At 49.8% G+C, this 27,440-nt stretch overlaps 1 long non-coding RNA gene across 1 annotated transcript in view; it reads left to right on the forward strand.

Annotated features, from left to right (window-relative positions):
• LOC134928591 (uncharacterized) overlaps positions 1-27,173 on the forward strand; it is a 181,787-nt gene extending 154,614 nt beyond the window's left edge. The window contains exon 3 of the long non-coding RNA XR_010177953.1: positions 24,607-27,173. This is a non-coding gene — a long non-coding RNA (uncharacterized LOC134928591). The remainder of the gene's footprint in view (positions 1-24,606) is intronic.
• Positions 27,174-27,440: the final 267 nt, after the last annotated feature.

Raw genomic sequence — 27,440 nt, forward strand, 5'->3', positions numbered from 1 at the left:
ACAATATCTTTTCATTTTCACAAAAGGCTATCAGCCCCCCATCCGCAGCCAATTGGATGGGGGGGACAGCCTCGGGCTTCACCCCTGGCCCTTGGGTGGCTGGGGGGGACCCCTTGATTGAAGGGGTCCCCACTCCCCCAGGGTACCCCGGCCAGGGGTGACTAGTTGGATTTTTGATGCCACGGCCGCAGGGCACTATATAAAAGTGACCCCCGGCTGTGGCATTATCTGTCCAGCTAGTGGAGCCCGGTGCTGGTTTTAGAAATACGGGGGACCCCTACTCTTTTTGTCCCCCGTATTTTTGGAACCAGGACCAGGCGCAGAGCCCGATGCTGGTTGCTTAAATATGGGGGAACCCCTGTCATTTTTTTCCCCATATTTCTGCACCCAGGGTCGGCTCAAAGAGCCCGAGGCTGGTTATGCTTAGGAGGGGGGACCCCACGCATTTTTTTTCTCCGTTTTACAGTGTTTATTTAAAAAAAAAAAAAAATGAACCCCAGCACGGATCACACAGATCCGGCCGAGATTCATTGTGATAAAGTCGGCAGTGTTTTGCTAATCACTGCCGTAAAAAACGGGAAAAAAACACGAATGACATCGACATCGGAACAAATGAAAAATCCGAATACGACAGCTTAGTAAATTAGGAGTAATAAATTCAAAAAGTTGCAGTTTTACACTTTCGATGTCATTCGTGATTGAACTTTGACCTTTTTCCGAAAATTACGAATGTTAGTAAATATACCCCAGTGTGTCTCCACTGGTACTGCGACTCTGTATGCAAACAGGCTGGTCACATGCTTAGTGCACTTCTGAGACCGTGTGTCTCCACTGGTACTGCCACTCTGTATGCAAACAGGCTGGTCACATGCTCAGTGCACTTCTGAGACCGTGTGTCTCCACTGGTACTGCGACTCTGAATGCACACAGGCTGGTCACATGCTCAGTGCGACTTTTTTGCGACTTAGATGCATACGTAGTAGAATAAAATTGCTCAACTGAGTGATCACCAGCATTGCCTCTAATTTTATATACTGTAGACCATGAAGAGTTACTAGTATATTTCTTTACGTACAGTATTTAACTTTTTTTTTTTTTTACTTTAAATCAAAATACATTGTATATGTTGATGTCTTTCTTCTTTAAATTACTTGGCCTAATTCAGACCTGATCGCTCCTCTGAGAATTTGAAAAGGTCTGCGATCTAATAGTCGCCGCCCAGACAGAGTGAAAATCTGCCCTGTGCAAGTCTGCGTACGCCGTGCAAAAATCTGTGCAAACACCAGTCAGCTGCAAATCCGTTCACAACTCACTCACCAACAAATGATTTTTCCAGTTTGTGTGTAGCCCAGGACTTACTCCTACAGAGTGATACAAACAGGCTGAACGGGGCCGGAGCTGACATCACGCACCCTCCCTGATAACGCTTGGGAACGCCTGCGTTTTTCCAGACACTCCCAGAAAACGGGCAGTTACCGCCCCCAAATGCCCACTTCCTGTCAATCAGCCTGTGTACGCCTAGCGATTATAAAAGACGCAGGATTTTGTTGCAGTTTGGCCTCGCGCCTGCGCATTACGATCAGTACCTATGCGCAGTCATTCGATAATCGTCCGCCTTACGATTTCACACAACAGTGATCAGGTCTGAATTAGGCCCACTGTACTGTAGGTAAGATACATCCAGACTGACCTGTTTAGGAGAGTATCTACCGTACTGTCCGATAAAATCCTCACATACCCTTCATTCATTTAAACTGATTTCTAATAATAGTGCATTAATGAAGGTATTTTAGTACAATCCCCCTCGTCCCCTCCACTCCTGGATACGGCAGAGAGAGGGGGATAAGAATTTCTGTGACATCGTGCAGCACCAGTTTCCAGCAGGTGGTGATCAAGTTCTTCCAAAACTCTTTTCTCTCTTCCGGTAAAAAGTATTTTATCTATGTTTATATAATGTAAATAGTATCATGTACTTCACGTGCATTTTGTGATCAACTCTGCAACCGGAATAACAAATGCGACACGTATGTTGCCAAAGTGACAACAAAATAAAGTATGTTCAGACTGAAAAAGGCATCTTGTTCTTTATGGGGCTTATGCAGAGCTGGACCCAAATACGTTTACCGAGTAGATCTTGTGGTTTCCTGCATGCGCCAGGACCAAGCCTCCGCATCTTGGAGACCTGCTCATGCGCAGTAGACTTTGTACCACAAGCTAGAGAAGAGGGGGCCTAGATGGAGACTGCAAACGGAGCCCTTACTCTCTTAATATGCCCCTGCACCCAGGCTCTAGCATGGGGAAGGGGCACCTTAGAGAAATACCAACAAGGCAGTAGTGCAGCTTTAAAGTGAAGCAGTTAGCTTACCAACATACGGGATCCCGGCGGTCAATATACCGACGCTGGAATCCCGAGGGAAGGCGTCAGATTACCAACAGCCGGCATCCCGATCATCCTGACAGCGGGACGCTCTGCCGTCCTGCCGCAGGGGGGAGGGGTTAGGTTTAGACTGCAGAAGGGGTGTTAGGGTTAGGGACCGGAGAGGGAGGGTTAGGGACCTGGGAGTGAGGGTTAGGCTTAGGCACATAAAAGGGGAGGCTTAGGGTTAGGGATCGGGGAGAGAGGGTTAGGGTAGGCTGATGAAATGGGAGGTTAGGGACTGGGGAGGGAGGGTTAGGGTTAGGCACATAGAAGGGGAGGTTAGGGACTGGGGAGGGGGGGTTAGGGTTAGGCACATAGAAGGGGAGGTTATGGTTAGGGACTGGGGAGGGAGGGTTAGGGTTAGTCACATAGAAGGGGAGGTAAAGGGACTGGGGAGGGGGGGTTAGGGTTAGGCACATAAAAGGGGAGGATTAGGGATCGGGGAGGGAGGGTTAGGGTAGGCTGATGGAATGGGAGGTTAGGGACTGGGGAGGGAGGGTTAGGGTCAGGCACATAGAAGGGGAGGTTAGGGACTGGGGAGGGAGGGTTAGGGTCAGGCACATAGAAGGGGAGGTTAGGGACTGGGGAGGGAGGGTTAGGCTGCAGGGCAGGGAAGGTTAGGGACTGGGGAGGGAGGGTTAGGCTGCAGGGAAGGTTAGGGTTAGGGACCAGGGAAGGAGGGATAGGCACATAAAAGGGGAGGTTAGGCATCAAGCAGGGAGGGTTAAGTTTAGGCAACGTGGAAGGGAGGGTTAGGGTTAGGCACCAAGCAGGGAGGGTTAGGTTTAGGCAACGGGGAAGGGAGGGTTAGGCACCAAGTGGCGAGGGTTAGGGTTAGGCACCCACAAAGGAGGGTTAGGTTGGGGGAAGAAGAGGCTTAGGGGCTGTCGAGATTATGATGGACGGGATGCCACTGTCGGTATACTGACTGTCGGCATTCCATCCATTGGTAAATCATACTGATCCCGCTTTTATACCCGTCTCCACACACATACTAGCAGCCCTGGCCTGTATATAGTAAGGGCAGTATCATTTCTCATTTAGCAATTACAACGTACAGATGTCCTCTGCTAGCTGCTCGTACAGGGGGCACCTGGGTCTCAGATGACGAGCAATTGTATAAAAATGCCCCTTATTCTCTGGGAAAACTGTCTTAATGGGACAATAAACTGTATATTTAATGCATCACTGTGACCCGGAGTTTGTAAAGGAATATAAGTTATTGATATGATTACTAGTTTTGTTTATTCATACATAACCATGGTCTTGTGGCAGCAAACAGTGGAGAACAATGGAGGATAGATAAAATGTACAAGACGTACAAGGTGCACAAAACAAGAGGACGTGAAAACAAAGAGCATAGTGGGCTCTGCTCATGAGATCCAACAATCTAGGGGTAAAATAGGATATTATAATAGTGATAAGACCATACCCTGGAGCTATTCAATAAAATAGCCTTTTCCCCACACAGTAAACCCTGAGTTAATGGTGGTCATTCCGAGTTGTTCGCTCGCTGCTATTTTTAGCAGACTTGCTAATAGGCTAAAATCCGGCAGTTCTGCGCATGCGTATGCACAGCAGGGCGCACGCGCTAAGCAATTTTACACAAAACTATGCTATTTTACTCACGGGCGAACAAAGCTTTTCAATCGCTCTGTTGATCGGAGTGTGATTGACAGGAAGTGGGTGTTTCTGGGCGGAAACTGGCCGTTTTCAGGGAGTGTGCTAAAAAACGCAGGCGTGCCAGGATAAAACGCGAGAGTTTCTGGAGAAACGGGGGAGTGGCTGGCCGAACGCAGGGCGTGTTTGTGACGTCAAACCAGGAACGAAACGGCCTGAGCTGATCGCAGTGTAGGAGTAAGTCTGGAGCTACTCAGAAACTGCTAAGAATTTTCTATTCGCAATTCTGCTAATCTTTCGTTCGCTATTCTGCTAAGCGAAGATACACTCCCAGAGGGCGGCGGCCTAGCGTGTGCAATGCTGCTAAAAGCAGCTAGCGAACAACTCAGAATCACCCCCAGTTCATATTATGCCACACTACACTGCCTCCACTTCATAATGTGCTATTTTTCAGTGCCCCAGTACATATTATGCCCTCCAGTTCATTTTATAGCACATTACAATGAGCAGGTCCAGGAGCATACCTAGATACAGTAACATAACAACAGTCCCAGAAGACCCCAAGGTGGCTTGGAGGCACTGGGTGGTGGCTTGGAGGTGCTGGGTGGCTTGTGGGAGCTGGGGGTAGTATAGGGACAACTGTCCCATGCCGGTGCAGCAGAGAGGAGCCGCACCGTGGGAGAGATGTCCTTCACAAAATGGCCGCCACCTCAGAGGAAACAGTTATTAAGGATGCTAGAGAAGGCAGAGGCGATTTTGGGGTGGACATTTTCAATAGTATAAAGGGGGCAAGTGCGAACAGCGTCCCCCGCGGGGACCGTAGACTCAAGGCGACAGTGGTGGGAGATCCCTGTCAACAAGCACAGCTCCTGACAACAAGCAGGTACCATGGGAAGGGAGGCTCAAAATGTATAGTAATTCCGCTGCCTCGATAAACTGTAGGCCGCAAGGCAAAAGTTTGGAAGGACCCCTGTGACCGCCGAAGCTGAAAAATGTATATAATACATGGAACTGTGACAGAAAAGGTGGCCCCTCTGAGTTCTGGACCCCATAACAGCTGCACTCCCTGCACCTATGGTAGCTACACCCCTGTATATAACACATGTAACTGTGACAGGGAAGGTGGCTCCTCTCAGCTCTGGGCCCCATAGCAGCTGCACTCCCTGCACCTATGGTAGCTACACCCTGTATATAACACATGTAACTGTGACAGGGAAGGTGGCCCCTCTGAGTTCTGAACCCCATAACACGTACCTCCCAACTGTCCCGCTTTCAGCGGGACAGTCCCGCTATTTGGACCCTGTACCGCTGTCCCACCCGCGGGCAGCAGTGTCCCGCGGGTGGGGGGGCAGTTAGGGGAGGCTTTGATCACACGCTGCTCTGCTCTGCAAAGCAGCCGGTGATCACTGAATACATGCTGTGCGCACGCGCACGGCATGTATTCAGAGCTAGGAGGGGAGCGGAGGCTGCCCAGCTGCTGGGAGAGCGTTGGGCACGCCCCCAAAATAAAAAAACGGACCATTTGGCGAGGCCACGCCCACTCGAGTGTGACCACGCCCATCACGATCGAGGCCACGCCTCCTTGTCGGTTCGCCGCGCTATCAGCATCCTAAAAGTTGGGAGGTATGCATAACAGCTGCACTCCCTGCACCTATGGTAGCTACACCCTGTATATAGCACATGTAACTGTGACAGGGAAGGTGGCCCCTCTCAGCTCTGGACCCCATAACAGCTGCACTCCCTGCACCTATGGTAGCTACACCCTGTATATATAACTAGAGATGAGCGCCTGAAATTTTTCGGGTTTTGTGTTTTGGTTTTGGGTTCGGTTCCGCGGCCGTGTTTTGGGTTCGAACGCGTTTTGGCAAAACCTCACCGAATTATTTTTGTCGGATTCGGGTGTGTTTTGGATTCGGGTGTTTTTTTCCAAAAACACTAAAAAACAGCTTAAATCATAGAATTTGGGGGTCATTTTGATCCCAAAGTATTATTAACCTCAAAAACCATAATTTACACTCATTTTCAGTCTATTCTGAATACCTCACACCTCACAATATTATTTTTAGTCCTAAAATTTGCACCGAGGTCGCTGTGTGAGTAAGATAAGCGACCCTAGTGGCCGACACAAACACCGGGCCCATCTAGGAGTGGCACTGCAGTGTCACGCAGGATGTCCCTTCCAAAAAACCCTCCCCAAACAGCACATGACGCAAAGAAAAAAAGAGGCGCAATGAGGTAGCTGTGTGAGTAAGATTAGCGACCCTAGTGGCCGACACAAACACCGGGCCCATCTAGGAGTGGCACTGCAGTGTCACGCAGGATGGCCCTTCCAAAAAACCCTCCCCAAACAGCACATGACGCAAAGAAAAAAAGAGGCGCAATGAGGTAGCTGACTGTGTGAGTAAGATTAGCGACCCTAGTGGCCGACACAAACACCGGGCACATCTAGGAGTGGCACTGCAGTGTCACGCAGGATGTCCCTTCCAAAAAACCCTCCCCAAACAGCACATGACGCAAAGAAAAAAAGAGGCGCAATGAGGTAGCTGTGTGAGTAAGATTAGCGACCCTAGTGGCCGACACAAACACCGGGCCCATCTAGGAGTGGCACTGCAGTGTCACGCAGGATGTCCCTTCCAAAAAACCCTCCCCAATCAGCACATGATGCAAAGAAAAAGAAAAGAAAAAAGAGGTGCAAGATGGAATTATCCTTGGGCCCTCCCACCCACCCTTATGTTGTATAAACAAAACAGGACATGCACACTTTAACCAACCCATCATTTCAGTGACAGGGTCTGCCACACGACTGTGACTGATATGACGGGTTGGTTTGGACCCCCCCCCAAAAAAGAAGCAATTAATCTCTCCTTGCACAAACTGGCTCTACAGAGGCAAGATGTCCACCTCATCTTCACCCTCCGATATATCACCGTGTACATCCCCCTCCTCACAGATTATCAATTCGTCCCCACTGGAATCCACCATCTCAGCTCCCTGTGTACTTTGTGGAGGCAATTGCTGCTGGTCAATGTCTCCGCGGAGGAATTGATTATAATTCATTTTAATGAACATCATCTTCTCCACATTTTCTGGATGTAACCTCGTACGCCGATTGCTGACAAGGTGAGCGGCGGCACTAAACACTCTTTCGGAGTACACACTTGTGGGAGGGCAACTTAGGTAGAATAAAGCCAGTTTGTGCAAGGGCCTCCAAATTGCCTCTTTTTCCTGCCAGTATAAGTACGGACTGTGTGACGTGCCTACTTGGATGCGGTCACTCATATAATCCTCCACCATTCTATCAATGTTGAGAGAATCATATGCAGTGACAGTAGACGACATGTCCGTAATCGTTGTCAGGTCCTTCAGTCCGGACCAGATGTCAGCATCAGCAGTCGCTCCAGACTGCCCTGCATCACCGCCAGCGGGTGGGCTCGGAATTCTGAGCCTTTTCCTCGCACCCCCAGTTGCGGGAGAATGTGAAGGAGGAGATGTTGACAGGTCGCGTTCCGCTTGACTTGACAATTTTGTCACCAGCAGGTCTTTCAACCCCAGCAGACCTGTGTCTGCCGGAAAGAGAGATCCAAGGTAGGCTTTAAATCTAGGATCGAGCACGGTGGCCAAAATGTAGTGCTCTGATTTCAACAGATTGACCACCCGTGAATCCTTGTTAAGCGAATTAAGGGCTGCATCCACAAGTCCCACATGCCTAGCGGAATCGCTCCGTGTTAGCTCCTTCTTCAATGCCTCCAGCTTCTTCTGCAAAAGCCTGATGAGGGGAATGACCTGACTCAGGCTGGCAGTGTCTGAACTGACTTCACGTGTGGCAAGTTCAAAGGGCATCAGAACCTTGCACAACGTTGAAATCATTCTCCACTGCACTTGAGACAGGTGCATTCCATCTCCTATATCGTGCTCAATTGTATAGGCTTGAATGGCCTTTTGCTGCTCCTCCAACCTCTGAAGCATATAGAGGGTTGAATTCCACCTCGTTACCACTTCTTGCTTCAGATGATGGCAGGGCAGGTTCAGTAGTTTTTGGTGGTGCTCCAGTCTTCTGTACGTGGTGCCTGTACGCCGAAAGTGTCCCGCAATTTTTCTGGCCACCGACAGCATCTCTTGCACGCCCCTGTCGTTTTTTAAAAAATTCTGCACCACCAAATTCAAGGTATGTGCAAAACATGGGACGTGCTGGAATTTGCCCATATTTAATGCACACACAATATTGCTGGCGTTGTCCGATGCCACAAATCCACAGGAGAGTCCAATTGGGGTAAGCCATTCCGCGATGATCTTCCTCAGTTGCCGTAAGAGGTTTTCAGCTGTGTGCGTATTCTGGAAAGCGGTGATACAAAGCGTAGCCTGCCTAGGAAAGAGTTGGCGTTTGCGAGATGCTGCTACTGGTGCCGCCGCTGCTGTTCTTGCGGCGGGAGTCCATACATCTACCCAGTGGGCAGTCACAGTCATATAGTCCTGACCCTGCCCTGCTCCACTTGTCCACATGTCCGTGGTTAAGTGGACATTGGGTACAACTGCATTTTTTAGGACACTGGTGAGTCTTTTTCTGACGTCCGTGTACATTCTCGGTATCGCCTGCCTAGAGAAGTGGAACCTAGATGGTATTTGGTAACGGGGGCACACTGCCTCAATAAATTGTCTAGTTCCCTGTGAACTAACGGCGGATACCGGACGCACGTCTAACACCAACATAGTTGTCAAGGACTCAGTTATCCGCTTTGCAGTAGGATGACTGCTGTGATATTTCATCTTCCTCGCAAAGGACTGTTGAACAGTCAATTGCTTACTGGAAGTAGTACAAGTGGGCTTACGACTTCCCCTCTGGGATGACCATCGACTCCCAGCGGCAACAACAGCAGCGCCAGCAGCAGTAGGCGTTACACGCAAGGATGCATCGGAGGAATCCCAGGCAGGAGAGGACTCGTCAGACTTGCCAGTGACATGGCCTGCAGGACTATTGGCATTCCTGGGGAAGGAGGAAATTGACACTGAGGGAGTTGGTGGGGTGGTTTGCGTGAGCTTGGTTACAAGAGGAAGGGATTTACTGGTCAGTGGACTGCTTCCGCTGTCACCCAAAGTTTTTGAACTTGTCACTGACTTATTATGAATGCGCTGCAGGTGACGTATAAGGGAGGATGTTCCGAGGTGGTTAACGTCCTTACCCCTACTTATTACAGCTTGACAAAGGGAACACACGGCTTGACACCTGTTGTCCGCATTTCTGGTGAAATACCTCCACACCGAAGAGCTGATTTTTTTGGTATTTTCACCTGGCATGTCAACGGCCATATTCCTCCCACGGACAACAGGTGTCTCCCCGGGTGCCTGACTTAAACAAACCACCTCACCATCAGAATCCTTCTGGTCAATTTCCTCCCCAGCGCCAGCAACACCCATATCCTCCTCATCCTGGTGTACTTCAACACTGACATCTTCAATCTGACTATCAGGAACTGGACTGCGGGTGCTCCTTCCAGCACTTGCAGGGGGCATGCAAATAGTGGAAGGCGCATGCTCTTCACGTCCAGTGTTGGGAAGGTCAGGCATCGCAAACGACACAATTGGACTCTCCTTGTGGATTTGGGATTTCAAAGAACGCACAGTTCTTTGCGGTGCTTTTGCCAGCTTGAGTCTTTTCAGTTTTCTAGCGAGAGGCTGAGTGCTTCCATCCTCATGTGAAGCTGAACCACTAGCCATGAACATAGGCCAGGGCCTCAGCCGTTCCTTGCCACTCCGTGTGGTAAATGGCATATTGGCAAGTTTACGCTTCTCCTCCGACAATTTTATTTTAGGTTTTGGAGTCCTTTTTTTTCTGATATTTGGTGTTTTGGATTTGACATGCTCTGTACTATGACATTGGGCATCGGCCTTGGCAGACGACGTTGCTGGCATTTCATCGTCTCGGCCATGACTAGTGGCAGCAGCTTCAGCACGAGGTGGAAGTGGATCTTGATCTTTCCCTAATTTTGGAACCTCAACTTTTTTGTTCTCCATATTTTATAGGCAGAACTAAAAGGCACCTCAGGTAAACAATGGAGATGGATGGATTGGATACTAGTATACAATTATGGACGGACTGCCACGGTTAGGTGGTATAAAAAAACCACGGTTAGGTGGTATATATTGTAATACAATTATGGATGGACGGACTGCCTGCCGAGTGCCGACACAGAGGTAGCCACAGCCGTGAACTACCGCACTGTACACTGGTTGATAAAGAGATAGTAGTATACTCGTAACAACTAGTATGACTGACTATGACGGTATAAAGAATGAAAAAAAAACCACGGTTAGGTGGTATATATTGTAATACAATTATGGATGGACGGACTGCCTGCCGAGTTCCGACACAGAGGTAGCCACAGCCGTGAACTACCGCACTGTACACTGGTTGATAAAGAGATAGTAGTATACTCGTAACAACTAGTATGACACTATGACGGTATAAAGAATGAAAAAAAAACCACGGTTAGGTGGTATATATTATAATAATACAATTATGGATGGACGGACTGCCTGCCGAGTTCCGACACAGAGGTAGCCACAGCCGTGAACTACCGCACTGTACACTGGTTGATAAAGAGATAGTAGTATACTCGTAACAACTAGTATGACTGACTATGACGGTATAAAGAATGAAAAAAAAACCACGGTTAGGTGGTATATATTGTAATACAATTATGGATGGACGGACTGCCTGCCGAGTTCCGACACAGAGGTAGCCACAGCCGTGAACTACCGCACTGTACACTGGTTGATAAAGAGATAGTAGTATACTCGTAACAACTAGTATGACTGACTATGACGGTATAAAGAATGAAAAAAAAACCACGGTTAGGTGGTATATATTGTAATACAATTATGGATGGACGGACTGCCTGCCGAGTTCCGACACAGAGGTAGCCACAGCCGTGAACTACCGCACTGTACACTGGTTGATAAAGAGATAGTAGTATACTCGTAACAACTAGTATGACTGACTATGACGGTATAAAGAATGAAAAAAAAACCACGGTTAGGTGGTATATATTATAATACAATTATGGATGGACGGACTGCCTGCCGAGTGCCGACACAGAGGTAGCCACAGCCGTGAACTACCGCACTGTACACTGGTTGATAAAGAGATAGTAGTATACTCGTAACAACTAGTATGACTGACTATGACGGTATAAAGAATGAAAAAAAAACCACGGTTAGGTGGTATATATTATAATACAATTATGGATGGACGGACTGCCTGCCGACTGCCGACACAGAGGTAGCCACAGCCGTGAACTACCGCACTGTACACTGGTTGATAAAGAGATAGTAGTATACTCGTAACAACTAGTATGACACTATGACGGTATAAAGAATGAAAAAAAAACCACGGTTAGGTGGTATATATTATAATACAATTATGGATGGACGGACTGCCTGCCGAGTGCCGACACAGAGGTAGCCACAGCCGTGAACTACCGCACTGTACACTGGTTGATAAAGAGATAGTAGTATACTCGTAACAACTAGTATGACTGACTATGACGGTATAAAGAATGAAAAAAAAACCACGGTTAGGTGGTATATATTATAATACAATTATGGATGGACGGACTGCCTGCCGACTGCCGACACAGAGGTAGCCACAGCCGTGAACTACCGCACTGTACACTGGTTGATAAAGAGATAGTAGTATACTCGTAACAACTAGTATGACACTATGACGGTATAAAGAATGAAAAAAAAACCACGGTTAGGTGGTATATATTATAATACAATTATGGATGGACGGACTGCCTGCCGACTGCCGACACAGAGGTAGCCACAGCCGTGAACTACCGCACTGTACACTGGTTGATAAAGAGATAGTAGTATACTCGTAACAACTAGTATGACACTATGACGGTATAAAGAATGAAAAAAAAAACCACGGTTAGGTGGTATATATTATAATAATACAATTATGGATGGACGGACTGCCTGCCGACTGCCGACACAGAGGTAGCCACAGCCGTGAACTACCGCACTGTACACTGGTTGATAAAGAGATAGTAGTATACTCGTAACAACTAGTATGACACTATGACGGTATAAAGAATGAAAAAAAAACCACGGTTAGGTGGTATATATTATAATACAATTATGGATGGACGGACTGCCTGCCGAGTGCCGACACAGAGGTAGCCACAGCCGTGAACTACCGCACTGTACACTGGTTGATAAAGAGATAGTAGTATACTCGTAACAACTAGTATGACTGACTATGACGGTATAAAGAATGAAAAAAAAACCACGGTTAGGTGGTATATATTATAATACAATTATGGATGGACGGACTGCCTGCCGACTGCCGACACAGAGGTAGCCACAGCCGTGAACTACCGCACTGTACACTGGTTGATAAAGAGATAGTAGTATACTCGTAACAACTAGTATGACACTATGACGGTATAAAGAATGAAAAAAAAACCACGGTTAGGTGGTATATATTATAATACAATTATGGATGGACGGACTGCCTGCCGACTGCCGACACAGAGGTAGCCACAGCCGTGAACTACCGCACTGTACACTGGTTGATAAAGAGATAGTAGTATACTCGTAACAACTAGTATGACACTATGACGGTATAAAGAATGAAAAAAAAACCACGGTTAGGTGGTATATATTATAATAATACAATTATGGATGGACGGACTGCCTGCCGACTGCCGACACAGAGGTAGCCACAGCCGTGAACTACCGCACTGTACACTGGTTGATAAAGAGATAGTAGTATACTCGTAACAACTAGTATGACTATGACGACGGTATAAAGAAAGAAAAAAAAATACCACGGTTAGGTGGTATATAATTATACAATTATGGATGGACGGACTGCCTGCCGAGTGCCGACTGCCGACACAGAGGTAGCCACAGCCGTGAACTACCGCACTGTACTGTGTCTGCTGCTAATATAGACTGGTTGATAAAGAGATAGTATACAACAATATACTACTATACTGGTGGTCAGGCACTGGTCACCACTAGTCACACTGGCAGTGGCACTCCTGCAGCAAAAGTGTGCACTGTTTAATTTTAAATTAATATAATATTATGTACTCCTGGCTCCTGCTATAACAACCTGCAGTGCTCCCCAGTCTCCCCCACAATTATTATAAGCTTTTATACATTGATGTGCAGCACACTGGGCTGAGCTGAGTGCACACAGACTGAGTCACACTGTGTGACTGCTGTGTATCGTTTTTTTCAGGCAGAGAACGGATATAGCAGAGAACGGATATATTAAATAAAAGTTAACTTAACAACAACTGCACTGGTCACTGTGGTAAACTCTGTCTGCACAATCTCTCTCTCTCTCTCTCTCTTCTAATCTATTCTAATGGAGAGGACGCCAGCCACGTCCTCTCCCTATCAATCTCAATGCACGTGTGAAAATGGCGGCGACGCGCGGCTCCTTATATAGAATCCGAGTCTCGCGAGAATCCGACAGCGTCATGATGACGTTCGGGCGCGCTCGGGTTAACCGAGCAAGGCGGGAAGATCCGAGTCGCTCGGACCCGTGAAAAAAAAAGTGAAGTTCGTGCGGGTTCGGATTCAAAGAAACCGAACCCGCTCATCTCTATATATAACACATGTAACTGTGACAGGGAAGGTGGCCCCTCTCAGCTCTGGACCCCATAGCAGCTGCACTCCCTGCACCTATGGTAGCTACACCCTGTATATAACACATGTAACTGTGACAGGGAAGGTGGCCCCTCTCAGCTCTGGACCCCATAGCAGCTGCACTCCCTGCACCTATGGTAGCTACACCCTGTATATAACACATGTAACTGTGACAGGGAAGGTGGCCCCTCTCAGCTCTGGTCCCATAGCAGCTGCACTCCCTGCACCTATGGTAGCTACACCCTGTATATAACACATGTAACTGTGACAGGGAAGGTGGCCCCTCTGAGTTCTGGACCCCATAACAGCTGCACTGTCTGCACTATTGGTAGCTACACCCTGTATATAACACATGTAACTGTGACAGGGAAGGTGGCCCCTCTGAGTTCTGGACCCCATAACAGCTGCACTCCCTGCACCTATGGTAGCTACACACCCTTTATATAACACATGTAACCGACAGGGAAGGTGGCCCCTCTCAGCTCTGGGTCCCATAGCAGCTGCACTCTCTGCACCTATGGTAGTTACACCCTGTATATAACATATGTAACTGTGACAGGGAAGGTGGCCCCTCTCAGCTCTGGGCCCCATAGCAGCTGTACTTCCTGCACCTATGGCAGCTACACCCTGTATACAACACATGTAACTGTGACAGGGACGGTGGCCTCTCTCAGCTCTGGTCCCCATGGCAGCTGCACTACCTGCACCTATGGTAGCTACACCCTTGTATATAACACACATAACTGTGACAGAGAAGGTGGCTCCTCTCAGCTCTGGGCCCCATAGCAGCTGCACTCCCTGCACCTATGGTACACCCTGTATATAACACATGTAACTGTGAAAGGGAAGGTGGCCCCTCTCTGCTCTGGGCCCCATAGCAGCTGCACTCCCAGCGCCTATGGTAGCTACACCCTGTATATAACACATGTAACTCTGACAGAGAAGGTGGCCCTCTTAGCTCTTAGCCCCATAGCAGCTGCACTCCCTGCGCCTATGGTAGCTACACCCCTGTATATAACACATGTAACTGTGACAGGGAAGGTGGCCCCTCTCAGCTCTGGGCTCCATAGCAGCTGCACTCCCTGCACCTATGGTAGCTACACCCCTGTATATAACACATGTAACTGTGACAGGGAAGGTGGCCCGTCTCATCTCTGGGCCCCATAGCAGCTGCACTGCCTGCACCTATACCAGGCATGTATATAACACATGTAACTGTGACAGGGAAGGTGGCCCCTCTCAGCTCTGTGTCCCATAGCAGCTGCGCTCCCTGCACCTATGGTAGCTACACCCTGTATATAACACATGTTACTGTGACAGGGAAGGTGGCTCCTCTCAGCTCTGGGCCCCATAGCAGCTGCACTCCCTGCACCTATGGTAGCTACACCCCTGTATATAACACATGCAACTGTGACAGGGAAGGTGACCCCTCTCAGCTCTGTGTCCCATAGCAGCTGCGCTCCCTGCACCTATGGTAGCTACACCCTGTATATAACACATGTAACTGTGACAGGGAAGATGGCCCGTCTCAGCTCTGGCCCCATAGCATCTGCACTCCCTGCACCTATGGTAGCTACACCCTGTATATAACACATGTAACTGTGACAGGGAAGGTGGCTCCTCTCAGCTCTGGGCCCCATAGCAGCTGCACTCCCTGCACCTATGGTAGCTACACCCCTTTATATAACACATGTAACTGTGACAGGGAAGGTGGCCCCTCTCAGCTCTGGGCCCCAGTGGCGGATTTGCCGCTAGGCAACCAAAGTGGTTGCCTAGGGCCAGAGGCGTAACTAGGGTTTTTGGAGCCCAGGGCAAGACCAAAAATGGCGCCCCTCCCCCCCCCCCCCGCCACACACACACACACGCACGCACACAAAAAATACCCAAACAAAAAAACAAAACAAAAGGAAAGTATGTACGCACACCACCGGTGTCACTGTATATAAAGATGTCAGGGTGTGTATGTATAGATGTAGGTACAGTAGTTGAAGTGGTATTTTTGAAGAGGGAATGAAAGAGTGAAGGTTGTAATTATACGCGCGCCAAAGGCGCGCACGGCGGGAAAAGGGGGCGTGGTCACTCAAAAGGGGCATGTCCTTCAGTGTAGTAGGTCCCCTTCCACATTATAGCACACGGTATGAGCCGAAATTCACATTATAGCACATGGTATGAGCCAAAATTCACATTATAGCACATGGTATGAGCCAAAATTCACATTATAGAGTGAGGGGATCCTACCCCTTAATTAACTGTGTGGCACTGTGGTGAGGGGAGCCTACCCCCTTAATTGACTAATTGCAGAGTTTAGCAGCGGAAGGGTTGCAGCGGTTTCTCACCCCAAGCTGCGGCGCTTCTGCCACCTCGGACACTTCACGTCTTCGGCGCCACCCGGGATGCAGAGCACCGCACTGGGGATGCACCCTTTTCAGTGTGGTCTGCTGCACTCCGAATCTTCTCTCCTGCTGCAGGATCCTGATGTGTGCCGTCCTCCCCGCTGTTCCGCGCCATCTTCTTTAAGCCAGCCAGGATCTTCTGCGGGTCCTTGCTCCGGTAAGCGGGTGTCCTCCGCGATGCCGGTGTTCCCGTCGCTGGTCAGTCTCCTCCCTTGCTGCAGGGTCCCGGTCCACTGAAGGTTGGATGTCCTTCCCCGGTCTGCGGCTGGCTGGATTCCTCCTCTTCTGCAGCGTCTTCTCCACTCAGCGTGGGCGGCTCTGGTCGCTCTGGTGACAGGCAGCTCCTCCCTGGCATTGGTCCCCTCCTGTCCCTCGTGTCTCTTCAGCTGGTGCACATGTCTCCGCTCCTCCTCTGGTCTTCGGCGAGTCCTCCAGGGCTCCTTCCTACATGCTGCTGCTGGTTAAAAAAAAATATGTATACTTCCGGGTCTGTGGAAAAGTGCCGCTACTTTGACTATATATATATATATATATATATATGCACACACCCACCCAAATAAAACACACACATGAAACACACGCATACTCCTGCTTACCCCTCCAGGTAGTACACACACACACACACACACACACACACACACACACACACACGTGTACACAGGCACACTCATCCTTACCCCACCAGTGCTGGACACACAAACAGACACAGGCACACACACACACACCTGCTTACCCCTCCAGCGACATACATACACACACACACACACACACACACCTGCTTACCCCTCCAGTAACATACACACACACACACACCTGCTTACCCCTCCAGTAACACACACACACACACACACCTGCTTACCCCTGCAGTAACATACACACACACACACACACACACACCTGCTTACCCCTCCAGCGACATACATACACACACACCTGCTTACCCCTCCAGTAACATACACACACACACACCTGCTTACCCCTCCAGCGACATACATACACACACACACCTGCTTACCCCTCCAGCGACATACATACACACACACACACACCTGCTTACCCCTCCAGTAACATACACACACACACACACACCTGCTTACCCCTCCAGTAACATACACACACACACCTGCTTACCCCTCCAGTAACATACACACACACACACACACACACCTGCTTACCCCTCCAGCGACATACACACACACACACCTGCTTACCCCTCCAGTAACATACACACACACACCTGCTTACCCCTCCAGCGACATACATACACACACACACCTGCTTACCCCTCCAGCGACATACATACACACACACCTGCTTACCCCTCCAGTAACATACACACACCTGCTTACCCCTCCAGCGACATACATACACACACACACACACACACCTGCTTACCCCTCCAGTAACATACATACACACACACACCTGCTTACCCCTCCAGCGACATACATACACACACACACACACCTGCTTACCCCTCCAGTAACATACACACACACACACACACACACACACACCTGCTTACCCCTCCAGCGACATACATACACACACACACACACACCTGCTTACCCCTCCAGCGACATACACACACACACACACCTGCTTACCCCTCCAGTAACATACACACACACACACACACCTGCTTACCCCTCCAGCGACATACACACACACACACCTGCTTACCCCTCCAGTAACATACACACACACACCTGCTTACCCCTCCAGCGACATACATACACACACACACCTGCTTACCCCTCCAGTAACATACACACACACACCTGCTTACCCCTCCAGCGACATACATACACACACACACCTGCTTACCCCTCCAGTAACATACACACACACACACACACACACACACACCTGCTTACCCCTCCAGTAACATACACACACACACCTGCTTACCCCTCCAGTAACATACACACACACACCTGCTTACCCCTCCAGTAACATACACACACACACCTGCTTACCCCTCCAGCGACATACATACACACACACCTGCTTACCCCTCCAGTAACATACACACACACACACACACACACACACACACACACACACACACACCTGCTTACCCCTCCAGTAACATACACACACACACCTGCTTACCCCTCCAGTAACATACACACACACACACACACACACACACCTGCTTACCCCTCCAGCGACATACACACACACACACACCTGCTTACCCCTCCAGTAACATACACACACACACCTGCTTACCCCTCCAGCGACATACATACACACACACACCTGCTTACCCCTCCAGCGACATACATACACACACACCTGCTTACCCCTCCAGTAACATACACACACACACCTGCTTACCCCTCCAGTAACATACACACACACACCTGCTTACCCCTCCAGTAACATACACACACACACCTGCTTACCCCTCCAGCGACATACATACACACACACACCTGCTTACCCCTCCAGTAACATACACACACACACCTGCTTACCCCTCCAGCGACATACATACACACACACCTGCTTACCCCTCCAGTAACATACACACACACACACACACACACACACACACACACACACACACACCTGCTTACCCCTCCAGTAACATACACACACACACCTGCTTACCCCTCCAGTAACATACACACACACACACACCTGCTTACCCCTCCAGCGACATACATACACACACACCTGCTTACCCCTCCAGTAACATACACACACACACCTGCTTACCCCTCCAGCGACATACATACACACACACACCTGCTTACCCCTCCAGTAACATACACACACACACACACACACACACACACCTGCTTACCCCTCCAGTAACATACACACACACACCTGCTTACCCCTCCAGCGACATACATACACACACACACCTGCTTACCCCTCCAGCGACATACATACACACACACCTGCTTACCCCTCCAGTAACATACACACACACACCTGCTTACCCCTCCAGCGACATACATACACACACACACCTGCTTACCCCTCCAGCGACATACATACACACACACACCTGCTTACCCCTCCAGTAACATACACACACACACACACCTGCTTACCCCTCCAGTAACATACACACACACACCTGCTTACCCCTCCAGCGACATACATACACACACACACCTGCTTACCCCTCCAGCGACATACATACACACACACCTGCTTACCCCTCCAGTAACATACACACACACACCTGCTTACCCCTCCAGCGACATACATACACACACACACACCTGCTTACCCCTCCAGCGACATACATACACACACACACACACCTGCTTACCCCTCCAGTAACATACATACACACACACACCTGCTTACCCCTCCAGTAACATACACACACACACACACACACACACCTGCTTACCCCTCCAGTAACATACACACACACACACACACACACACACCTGCTTACCCCTCCAGTAACATACACACACACACACACACACACACCTGCTTACCCCTCCAGTAACATACACACACACACACACACACACACACACACACACACACACCTGCTTACCCCTCCAGCAACATACATACACACACATCCCTGCTTACCCCTCCATTGCTGGACACAATACAGTATATATATTATACCCCTTTTACACTCGCAGTGAAAGATCATTCCCGGGGATGACCCTTTCACATTAGCAGGCCGACCCGGCATATTGCCGGGTGGGTGACGTCACCGCCGACTCTTGCAGAGGCGGTGCTCGGAGATAATCTTCTCCAAGCACCGCCTCCTCCTATGCAGAGAACGGGATGCTCGTCCCGGGAAATTGTCCCTGTACCCATTCACACTCACAAAAATCCCGGGATGATGCGCGTTCACGTGTAATATCCGGGGATTTTTCTGCGAGTGTAAAAGGGGTATAAGTTAGCATTAGCACATGTGTACATATACAGTATATTAGTGTTAGCACGTGTGTGTGTGTGTGTGTGTGTGTGTGTGTGTGTGTGTGTGTGTGTGTGTGAGTGTCTGTGTGTGCATATATATATACATATATATATATATATATATATACACACATATATACAGTATATATATAGGAGTTACTAGTTATTAGCTCATGTGTATGTCGTGGTATATATATATATATATATATATATATTTATAATTTTTAGCAGCACAGTATATATACATAGTCAGTGGCACACATCACCTGAGCAGGAAGACCGCCAGCAGCAGCAGGGACAAGGCGGCCAGTCTCCGGCGCTGCTCCCGCCTCAATCGCTCCGGCTCCAGCTGCCGCCCCAGCACTGATGAGTGACCGGGATCAGGGCCGCCTGGTTACCGCGGCAACGCCGCGCTGTCTCCTTCCGCCCCTCCCCGCACAGCAATGCCGGGCACTGATTGGCTGCTTCACAGGGAGACACGACGTAGCTCCGCCCCCAAAATCTCAGCTGCTGCTGCTGTGTCCATCTCCCGACCAAGTGTCACAGCGGCGGTCGGCTGGCTGACAGCAGATCCTGGGCTCATCCACGTCTGGAGGAGTAGTAGCGGCAGGCAGCATGGGGCGAGCGGGCCGTGCCGGTGGCGCCCCCTTCTGCTGGGGCTGCCACGGCGGCCAGGGCACATGCCCTGCTCGCCCCATGCTAGTTACGCCTCTGCCTAGGGCCCGCCGGGTCAGGGGGCCCGAAGCGGGCCCCCCCCGCTTGTGTCACTGAGACACGCTGCCGCTCAGTCCGGCGGCAGCGTGTCTCAACTGTCAGGAGAGGAGAGCGCCCGCCAGGGTGGCTGTGTCTCGCCCGGCGGCGTATAGCGGACTTCAAACCAGCCGCCGGTTCGTGAGCCAACCAGAGCTCGCGGACCGGCAGCCAATCAGAAGCCGCCGGTCCACGAGCTCTGATTGGCTCACGATCCGGCGGCTGGTTTGAACGAAGTCCGCTATACGCCGTCGCGCCAGACAAAGCCGCGCTGGCGGGCACTCTCCTCTCCTGACTCACCCGTCCCTCACAGCCGGAGCCCGGAGGAGGAGCAGCAGCAGCAGTGCAGCAGCGGTAAGCAGCTGCAGCACTGGCTGCTGTGGGGGCAATTGTATACCTGGCACTGAGGGGGCAATTGGTTGGCACTGTGGAGCAATTGTATACCTGGCACTGTGGGGGCAATTGTTTACCTGGCACTGTGGGGGCATTTGTATACCTGTCAGGTATACAATTGCCCCCACAGTGTCAGATCCACAATTGCCCCCACAGTGTCAGGTATTACCTGACACTGTGGGGGCAATTGTGGATCTGACACTGTGGGGGCAATTGTGGATCTGGCACTGTGGGGGCATTTGTATACCTGGCACTGTGGGGGCATTTGTATACCTGGGGCACTGTGGGGGCATTTGTGGATCTGGCACTGTGGGGGCATTTGTGGATCTGGCACTGTGGGGGCATTTGTATACCTGGCACTGTGGGGGCATTTGTGGATCTGGCACTGTGGGGGCATTTGTATACCTGGCACTGTGGGGGCATTTGTGGATCTGGCACTGTGGGGGCATTTGTTGATCTGGCACTGTGGGGGCATTTGTATACCTGGCACTGTGGGGGCATTTGTAGATCTGGCACTGTGGGGGCATTTGTATACCTGGCACTGTGGGGGCATTTGTATACCTGGCACTGTGGGGTCAATTGTGGATCTGGCACTGCACTATTGGGGGCATATGTCTGTGTTTCACGTCCCATTTTAATTGGCCACACCCATTTTTTTGGCGCGCGCGCCGTGGGGCACAGTACCTCTATGGGGCAATCTCTGTCTGATTGGTCGCCGCTTAGCCCCACCGGGAGTGCACACCGACGCTCTCATTCCAGTGAATGGGGCGCGTGCATGTCACGGACACGTGCGCGCCCCAGACGCGGTGATAGGCCCAGGCACAGACGGAACTCCATCTATAATGTAAGGGGGCATAAGTCAGAACAAAAATATAGTGCTATGGATTGTTTGAGTTAGGGGGGCCCCAAATTGGTATTTCGCTTAGGGCCCCATGAGGTCTAAATCCGCCTCTGCTGGGCCCCATAGCAGCTGCACTCCCTGCACCTATGGTAGCTACACCCCTGTATATAACACATGTAACTGTGACAGGGAAAGTGGCCCCTCTCAGCTCTGGGCCCCATAGCAGCTGCACTCCCTGCACCTATGGTAGCTACACCCTGTATATAACACATGTAATGGTGACAGGGAAGGTGGCCCCTCTCATCTCTGGGCCCCATAGCAGCTGCACTCCCTGCACCTATGGTAGCTACACCCTGTATATAACACATGTAACTGTGTCAAGGAAGGTGGCCTCTCTCAGCTCTGGGCCCCAGAGCAGCTGCACTCCCTGCACCTATGGTAGCTACACCCTGTATATAACACATGTAACTGTGACAGGGAAGGTGGCCCCTCTCAGCTCTGGGCCCCATAGCAGCTGCGCTTTCTGCACCTATGGTAGCTACACCCTTGTATATAACAAATGTAACTGTGACAGGGAAGGTCGCCCCTCTCATCTCTGGGCCCCATAGCAGCTGCACTCCCTGCACCTATGGTAGCTACACCCTTGTATATAACAAATGTAACTGTGACAGGGAAGATGGCCTCTCTCAGCTCTGGGCCCCAGAGCAGCTGCACTCCCTGCACCTATGGTAGCTACACCCTGTATATAACACATGTAACTGTGTCAGGGAAGGTGGCCTCTCTCACCTCTGGGCCCCATAGCAGCTGCACTGCCTGCACCTATGGTAGCTACACCTTGTATATAACACATGTAACTTTGACAGGGAAGATGGCCCCTCTCAGCTCTGGGCCCCATAGCAGCTGCACTCCCTGCACCTATGGTAGCTTCACCCTGTATATAACACATGTAACTGTGACAGGGAAGATGGCCCCTCTCAGCTCTGGGCCCCATAGCAGCTGCTCTCCCTGTACCTATGGTAGCTACACCCTTGATTGCTTTCATTATAATGTATGCTGCCAGGCCTGCACCCAGTAGCAGTCCAGCTGTAGCCATCCCTCCTTCTAATCCCATTGCTCATGATGCCATATCATTGTATGACCTGATCTGTTTATTTAGAATTCAGGCATGTATATTATATAATACATTTGTATTAGAACTACTTATCGCTGTCTGCCTTAGCTCTTTTCAAAAAGCACTATTCCACGGCACTCACCATTCCTAGATTTGCGGTGCAACACGGTTTGTGACCACATTGTTTGAATAGAAATCACAGGAGCTCTGCGCTCACTATATTAACTGACAATAATAAACAGTGGAGTTTTAGTTCATGTGATGATCAATACATTTAAGCCTGCAGCCCCCGACAAGGGACCCCACTGTACTGCAGGTCCAGTGGTGCAAGTAGAAAAAATGTCTTACGGGTACTGTGTGCGCGCGCCGAAGGTGCGCGTGCAAAAAAATGGGTGTGGCCAAATGTCACATGGGGCGTGGCCAATGAAAATGGGGGCGTGATACACATATGGGGGGAGGGGCAGATACACGTATGACCCCAATAGTGCCAGATACACGTTGCCACACAGTGCCAGATATACATTGCCCTACAGTGCCAGATATACATTGCCCCCACAGTGCTAGATAGAAAATGCCCCCACAGTGCCAGATTTACAATGCCCCACTGTGCCAGATATACATTGCCCCCACAGTGCTAGATATACATTGCCCCCACAGTGCTAGATATACAATGCCCCCACAGTGCCAGATTTACAATGCCCCCACAGTGCCAGATATACATTGCCCCCACAGTGCTAGATATACATTGCCCCCTCAGTGCTAGATATACAATGCCCCCACAGTGCCAGATTTACAATGCCCCCACAGTGCCAGATTTACATTGCCCCCACAGTGCTAGATATACATTGACCCCACAGTGCTAGATATACAATGCCCCCACAGTGCCAGATTTACAATGCCCCACTGTGCCAGATATACATTGCCCCCACAGTGCCAGATATACATTGCCCCCACAGTGCTAGATATACATTGCCTCACTCAGGCTGCTCCACGTCCCCTCCAACTGATGTGCTCCCTGCTCCGCCTCCTCCTAACGCGCGCGGCTCAAGGAGCCTCAGCAGCCAGCCCCACTCTGCGCCCACTGCCGCGGGAGCGTGATGACATCACAATCACGCTCCCTGCACACTGGGAAGGGGAGGAGCAGCAGCGGCAGTAGCAGAACCCGGCCGGCCACAGCAACTGGTGTGCGCTGCGTACATCAACGCTGTGAGCAGCGGCCCGGCGGAGTGGGTACGGCGTACCCGCGGCTAAACTCTTAAGGGTACGCCGTACCTGCCCGTACCCGCCCACTTGCAGCACTGTGCAGGTCCTACTCTATTGCTCACAGTAATTATCATAAAAGTAGCTTTATTCAAGCAAACTCCTTCTGCACCTCAGGTTCTCTAAGACTTCAGATGTATAATGTTTTAAGGTTAAAGCTATATACGTATGTTAGAATATGGATACACTACATGGTTAAATGTATGTGGACACCCTTTCTAATTAGTGAATTTTGTCATTTCAGCCTCACTCATTGGTACCAGAGAATATGACACATTCAACTTTGATCCTGAACAATGTCAACCGCAAAAAGGAAGTGATGCGTATAAAGACCACAGACAGGGTCATCAGAGTGGTAGCTACCAGAAGATGGCAAAATGCGTTGGTGACCCATACCTACATATGAGACATCACCACACTCACCTGCCCAGTACAACCTGACAGTGCCGTAACTAGACATTTTAGCGCTGTGTGCAAGAAATGGCATCGGCGCCCCCCTCCTCCATTATGCAAAATAGGGGCAGTGCGCGGCGTAAGCGCGCGCAAAAATATATAGGGGCGTGGCTTCACAGGGAAGGGGTGTGGCCACACAATAATACCAATTCAGATTACGGTGCACAGTAGTCTCCATTATTCAAATTATGCCACACAGTAGCGCCACTACACCAGGTAACATTACGGCAGACAGTGTCCACTTTTTACACATCACGGCAGACAGCGTCCACTGTTTACACTTTCCGTCAGAGAGCGTCCACTTTTTACACATTACGGCAGACAGCGTCCCCCTTTTTACACATCACGGCAGACAGCGTCCACCTTTTACACTTTACGGCAGACAGCGTCCACTTTTTACACATTACGGCAGACAGCGTCCCCTTTTTACACATTACGGCAGACAGCGTCCCCCTTTTTACAGATCACGGCAGACAGCGTCCCCAGCGTCAAGTTAGGGTATATATATACATATACATATATATATATATATATATATATATACATATATACACATATATATATATATATATATATATATATAAACACAGCAGAGGAAGGGATTCATATTCTCTATACAGCCCTATGCAGTGCCGCCCAAGTCCACCCCAGCCGGTAAACTGTGTAGCCCTGTCTCTTTTTTTACCTCCCCACCTCCTGGCTCTTCGTCTTCTGTATCGTTTGGGCAGCTCCTGCTGCCGCTGCCTCCGTGGATCTCCTCCGCCCGGCTCCCGCACACACAGTCCCCGTTTTGGCGCTGAGCCGCTGACGATGCTGCAGGCACTGGGGGAGAGGGAGGGGGCGCACAGTCGCACAGTGGAAGGAGAGGGACGGCTCTGAGCAGCGCCACCACCAATTAGTGCGCTGCTGCGGCTCCCTCCTCCCCCCTCCCTCCACGTCCTTCTCTCCTGCCTCCGGCGCTGCTGCTCCTCTCTGGCGGCTTGTAATGAGTCAGTTTGACTCATTACAATGCCGCTGAGTAAATTAACGGGGATGCGGCCAGTTGCGCCCCCAGGGCGACTGCGCTGTGTGCCAGGCACACCTGGCACACACGTAGGTACGGCTCTGCAACCTGACAGCGCACAGCTTTGCAGCCTGAGGAAGGGCATGTGCTGCAACACAGATCAACACCAGTGATCACCACTCGCACACACTGTGCTCCCAGCACCACGGAGGAACTAACATCAGGACAGATGTGGAACACCATTAAAGATGCCATGGACATATGAGTAACTTTTGGTGCCCCTTCCCCCTACAAAATGCAGCCTAGCTGAATGTTTTGTGACTTGCAGCAGGGAAAGGGTTAAAGATATATTCCGTGCTGCAGCTGGCAAGTGCTGGGGAGAGTTAACTGCCCGTGGTGACCATTGGTGCATAATGGAGGTGGTAATATTAGGAGGGTGAGCTACATAGCAGAGAGACCAGCACAACAGTATTTCCCCTGGTACAGTACCTGAGAAGTGATCAGCAGGTAGTGCAGTACAGCGTTGGTGATCCCATACTTTGCCACTGTCCACTGTCCTCCAGAGACCCTGTGAGTGTACTGTCGGCAGCTAAAGTGACGGAGAGCGCAGGCGCGGCCTACGTGGGATGAGTGGAGCATCCCTGTAGGCAGAGGGTTGCGTGCAGAAATAGGTAGCTGTCAGGTGTAGTCCATGCTGGTTATTAATAATCAATTGCCTGACACCTGGCCGCAAAACAGTCAGAAGTGCATGATCTCTGGTCAGATCTATAACTGCAGCTCACATAACAGAAGGCCTGGTGACCCCTGATGGTGGTGTATCATACTGCTTGGAAGCACAGCAAAACAGAACCGTACAACTTTGAGCATCTTTAAATGCTGAAATACCGCTGAATAGCGACCTTTCAGTCACCACCCAGGAACACCTAATACATTTGCAATACATTTAGGAGAACGTGCATCTCAATTGCAGCTGCCCCTCTGCATGCACAGAATGGGACGCATTTGCAGCGTGACTTATTTGCAACTCCAACACATGCGCAGTTGAAAAACTTCGACCATTTGTGCAAATATCAGCATTGCCATAAACAACATTGCTGCAAAACTGTCTAAAATTATTCTTACTTGCAATAAACAGTATAAATTGACTCTTAACAACTATATAATTGCTAAAATACATACGGTATACGTGTGTTACATTTATACTAAAATATACTTATTTATTGGGATACAATTCTCGTGGAATGGATCACTGGGAATGCCCACTTCTACTGTCACCAAGGATAAGCCGTCTTAAAAGAAGTTTTATGTGGTTGTTCTTATTCATCCTAATCTAATAAAAAGAGTTTTAAATACAACAGCATTATGGTTTGGTGTTCTGCACGTTTCTGTCTCCCAGGATTAAGGCTCCTCCATTATCCACCACTGATAAATTATAGATGTGTTCCATTTGCTGTACATTGATGTATTATGGATGTTCTATACCAGGAGAAATGGCGGATACCTCTGAGGTTTCCTATACCTGATTCTTTGCTTATCTATCCACGTTATTGGCCTTTATTAAGTATTCATCTGATGCATGTACATATTATGATAAAGGCGGCTGTATAGACCTAAAATACTTC

The sequence above is a fragment of the Pseudophryne corroboree genome, chromosome 5 (assembly GCF_028390025.1).
Source record: "Pseudophryne corroboree isolate aPseCor3 chromosome 5, aPseCor3.hap2, whole genome shotgun sequence".
NCBI classification, from domain to species: domain Eukaryota; kingdom Metazoa; phylum Chordata; class Amphibia; order Anura; family Myobatrachidae; genus Pseudophryne; species Pseudophryne corroboree.